Here is a 5,487-nt window from a genome sequence, read left to right as displayed (position 1 = left end):
ATGTTGGAAATATAATGCAAATCTCAGTTTCCTTTACGGTGAAGCCGACGGAATACACATAGGACCATCAGTATCACTGGAGCTGGACAATCTACTTCAGCTCACCATAAAAGACTCTTTCGTCTACGCGAGTGTGCTACGTAGCGAAATCATGGGCCGATGTAAATTGTCAGAATGGACCTATCTCAGTCGTTTGTTATAGCATTCATACTTATTGTACGTCCACACGAACCGCCATGTACTTCTATTCACTACAAAACGACTGGACAAGAATCTATCACCTGCCCTTTACGACTTCAACAATCCAATGGGTCAACTGTGCAGTGCTCCCCCACCTCCCTGGTAAACCTTCGTGGTACCACCTCCCCAGTCATGTAGTAAAATTGGAACCACAAAAGTGAAAACCATAAATTCTGCAGTGAAAGAAAAAAAAAATGCAGTGAACATGACAAGCGGATTAAGAATGCTTTAAATGCACACTTGCACCGTAATTCACATGAATTTCCGTGAACTTGAGTTTGCAGAAAATAAAATTAACATCAAAATTTTCTTATAATTTCTCTTCAACATCAATATACGCGTTATTGTTTTTGAGGACGATATTTCTCTTTTACAGCATTGTACTTGTCCAGTCCTGACATTATGTACATGCTTTTAATAATATCTTATGGTGTTTGATAAAAACAGATTGAAAATATGGGTATTCAAACAAATAACGTTTCTATTTATACATATTGTGGTTTGTGACATCGAACATTGTTTTGATTACATAATCATCATGATATCGATGAAGTACCGTTTCTTCAACAATTTGCGTCTTAAAAATTATTATTATTACTATTATTTATAGTGCGCTTTTCCCACAAGGCCCAAAGCGCTTACAATCAATTCAAAACATGTACGACAGTATGTATAATTGGATAAATGTTATATATACAGCTACGAACTAGTTGCTACTGAAAAGATGTGTTTTCAAGGCTTTTTTGAACACACTGACTGATGGAGACTGTCTAACGGTAAGTGGTAAATTGTTCCAGTGCTTTGAAGCAGACACAGTAAATGTCCTATCACCGGCTAAGGTGCGAGTAACAGAGTATGTGAGACGAAGCGGATCACTAGATGACCTCAAATTTCTAGTAGGTGTATATAAAGTCAAACAGGCGTCTAAATATTTCGGAGCTTGATCGTTAAGGATTTTATAAACAAACAAAACTAATTTGAAAATTATCCGTTGCTTCAAAGGAAGCCAGTGCAACGACTTCAGAAGTGGCTGAGATGGGTAGTCCCTAGAAACCTGAAACACTAATCGGGCTGCCCAATTTTGAAGTCGCTGCACACGATCCAGTTGAGTTGAAGGAATGGAAGAGAGAAGCCCGTTACAATAATCTATACGGGATAGAACTAAAGAACGCACTGCGTTATGACATGCAGATTGATCAATAAATCTCCTAATCCTAGCAATATTTCTTAAATAAAACGTAACAGTACTACAAATTTGAGAAATATGTTGAGACATTGACATTCGACAATCAAAAATAACACCAAGATTTCTTATTGTTTCTGAGGGGCTAATTAGTGTGCAACCAACATTGAGCTGAATGTTTGAAAGACCGCGCAGATTGTGGGCTGAAGCTGCTACAAAAAACTCAGTCTTCGAATCATTCAGTTTCAACTTATTTGCTACCATCCATTTCTTAATATCTAAAATACACATTTCAAGTTTAGTGATGGCATTAAAAGAAGCTCCTGGAGTCTTCGGGTCATAAGAAATATATAACTGTATATCATCAGCATAAAAATGATAATTAACATCATAATGTTGGGCTATCTCGCCAACTGGAAGAGTATAAATTGAGTATCCTATGGGTCCTACTATTGATCCCTGGGGAAGTCCAAACTCTAACACAGTGGGGTTTGACAAATTACCGGCAATGTCAACTTGAGAAGACCATCCCAAAAGGTATGACTGAAACCAGGACAAAACTGTTGACCTAACACCTGTTCGTTTATATAAACGGGAAAGAAAAATTTGATGATCAATCGTGTCAAATGCGGCTGACAGATCTAAAAGAACAGCAAAAACAACCTTGTTTGAATCAATGGCAAACATAATATCATTTTTCACTTTTACTAAAGCTGACTCAGTACTGTGCAGAGACCTGTAAGCAGATTGAAAAGAATCAAAAAGATTGTTAGACTCAATGTGATGAACTAACTGTTTACAAACTGCTTTCTCAATAAGTTTACCTAGAAATGTTAAATTTGACACTGGTCTATAATTCTTAAATTCGTTTTGGTCCAGGCTGGGTTTCTTCAAAAGTGGTTTTACTATTGCCGAGCGTGCTCCTTTGGGAAAAACACCTGTGGAAAGAGATTGATTGACTATGTTTGTAAGCAATGGTAATACATGATTGAGGTTCTCTTTCAGGAGCCATGTTGGAATGGGATCAAGTTGACAAGATTTAGTAGCAGATGACATAATGATTCTGGATAAATCTGATTGTGTAAGCAACTGAAAATTCTCAAAAAGAGGAATATTTACGTTTACAGTATCACAAAATTGGTTTACAGTGATTCTGTTGCACGCATCTACTTCATCTCTAATTTTTCTTATCTTTCCGACAAAAAACAAAGAAAATTGATTCGCTAATATGGATGCAGAATCATACAAGGGGAGATAACTTGCTTTCTTATTCAAAAGTGAGTGGATAATGCGATATACCTCCTTGAAAGTGCATGAACTCAACTTGTCTTTCAAAAATTTCTCTTTAGAGACATTAATAAGCCGACATACATCTTTATTTGCTGCAATGAACAGTTTACGATCTGAATCAAGTCTTGTTTTCCGCCATTTTCGTTCTGCTTTACGACGAAGTTGGCGAGCTACAAGTGTGGACTCATTAAACCAAGGCATACGTGATTTCAAAGGGCGAGATTTTGTCTCAGATGGAGCATAGGTATCGAGTACCTTAGTAACTCCAGAAACATACCAATCAAACAAGGACTCGCTATCTAATCCTGCGGGTTGAGACGACACTAATTCCTGCAAAGCATTAGCAAATTGAACTTTATCAATTTTGCGATAATTGCGTAATGAAGAAGTAATAGAAATTAACTCTGATTTCTGTTTAGCCAGTGAGAAACGGATCATATGATGATCAGAGATACATGTTTCAAATATATTACAATCTGATATTACTAAATCATCTCGGGTAAAAACTAAATCTAAGGTATGACCCAGATTATGAGTTGGACCTTGGACGTGTTGGATAAGCCCAGCAGATGCTGTACTATTATTCATATGAAGCACATCGCTTTTAGACATGTCTTCCCAATGGATATTAAAGTCTCCTAATAACACCAATTTCCCCGGATACAAGGATATCTCACTTACAAATTCATCAAATTCGTTCAGAAACTTAGAAGATGTGAGTCTATTTACTGAAGAGGGTGGTGGTCTATACACAATGAAAAAATTGACCGAACATGACAAATCAGTAATGTGTGCCCACTCAAAAGTGGAAAAAGACAGAACAGAATTTTTCATCATCAACTTAAGAGTAGACTTGTACAATACACCAATTCCACCCCCACGTGTACTTGTATTTCGTGGTGAATTTATAAAAGAATACCCTCTAGGAGTCAACTCCCCAATTATCACATCATCCTGGGGGTTAAGCCACGTTTCTGTGATAAACATGATATCGAAGTCATGTTCGTGAACATATTCAGCAATGCATATTGTTTTGTTTCTAACAGAATGTACATTCCATAAACAGACATTACAATTGGACTCTACAAAAGAATTACTTAAATTTGGCACGACTTTAAGATTGTCGACGTTCATCCCTCTCAGTTTCTTGTAGGTCAGTTTCCTACATGATGAGGTGATCACTGGTATATGTGACAATGAAGGGGCACTTAGTATTGTGCTCACTCGTGTCCGTGTCTTAACATTCTTCCGACGTCCCCATCTCTTCCCTCGAAGATGTGTCTGAACACCTAGCTCTTTGATTCTTCTCCATACATTCTCATTGAGCATGCCCCTGTTCTTGCCTGTTCTATGAAGAAAATTGGGCAAATCATTAGTCACTGTCTCCAGACTCAAATGTCTCCATGCAGGGTTGCACAGCAGTAGAATCTCCCTGTTGTATACAATGCGTTCCCCAGTACCAAGTCTATTGTAGGATGTAGAATGTATCGGAGTGCGACAGCTCAAGTGAGAATACTCAGCTGTTGGTCCTGGGTTAGGGTACTTTCTTTGTTTGAGATTATTGGAGTAGTAGTAGTAGTTATGGTTTACTGAAAATTCATTGGCAGCCAGATGGCTGAATTGCAGAATTTTCTTCATTTCCATTTTGTAATAACATTAATAGTCACATATAATAACGATCATACTTCGATTAAGATATAAAACCATAATACAGTTATCATGTAAGTAAACTAAGTGACACATAGTGTACACAATTTCAAAATGAATAAATTACACTTGTATTCATATACATTGATGCAATTATAGGGGGCCTACAGGCAATCATGATTATACATAACCATATTCATACACTTGTATTATGTTCATGATATACCTTAATGTACTATTAATACAGCTTTATAGTTACTATATAGGATATCAAGGTAGTCGTATTTGGGGTTAATCTTAGTGGTGCCCTCGCCCATATAGCATTTTTTAAAGCTCTACGGGGAGATTAATGAGATTAGGGGATTTGCTAACTACGTCAAGAAGATTAGCGGTATATAGGCCTTATGGGACTCTTTGTCTTTACTCTCACACATGGGATTAAAATAGATTGTAACGTACGTTATATCCCATCACGATACACCAAGGAAGGCTTGTCAAACCCACGCCATTCATCATGCATGCCGCTGTGTAAAAATCTATACCCATCATGATATTGATTTATAAATAACTGATCGCAATCGCTCATGTGTTTTAAGTGTATTATCACTACCCCTCTTGACACATTAAATTTATAAACAGCACAGTAATGGTGCACATATCTGTATCGCCTTCTCCATTTAGAATTATAACAATGATGAGAATCATGAGGAAGGAGCTAACAATTATTTACCATTTGCAGATGAAACAAAAACCCAGCATTAGGACTTCGAAATATAATTCTAAATCAGTTGTGAATTAGGGATAGAAACAATTAACCAATGTAAAAATTTGAATCAGTATAAGTAATGTTAAATAATTATTGTTAGATATATAATGTGAACAATATTTATAATAATAAGATGTTTCTAAATTAAACCGTCTGCAGTTATGGTTTATTGTGAAAAAGAGTGATATCTCCTTATATTTCAGGCTTTATTGCAAAATTTTTACATGGTTAGATGTTTTGTGATACAGCTGAATTACACATAATGAATTACATCAAATGCATATGATATCTCGAAATTTTTTTTTGTGAATTATATGCTCCCATACAGGTTATACCTTTAACCGTTCATCATGGTGAAAGC

This window comes from Diadema antillarum, unplaced genomic scaffold, assembly GCF_040938485.1.
Source record: "Diadema antillarum isolate AM-2024a unplaced genomic scaffold, OU_Dant_1.0 seq00000429_RagTag, whole genome shotgun sequence".
Taxonomy (NCBI): Eukaryota; Metazoa; Echinodermata; class Echinoidea; order Diadematoida; family Diadematidae; genus Diadema; species Diadema antillarum.
This window is presented reverse-complemented; position numbering follows the sequence as displayed.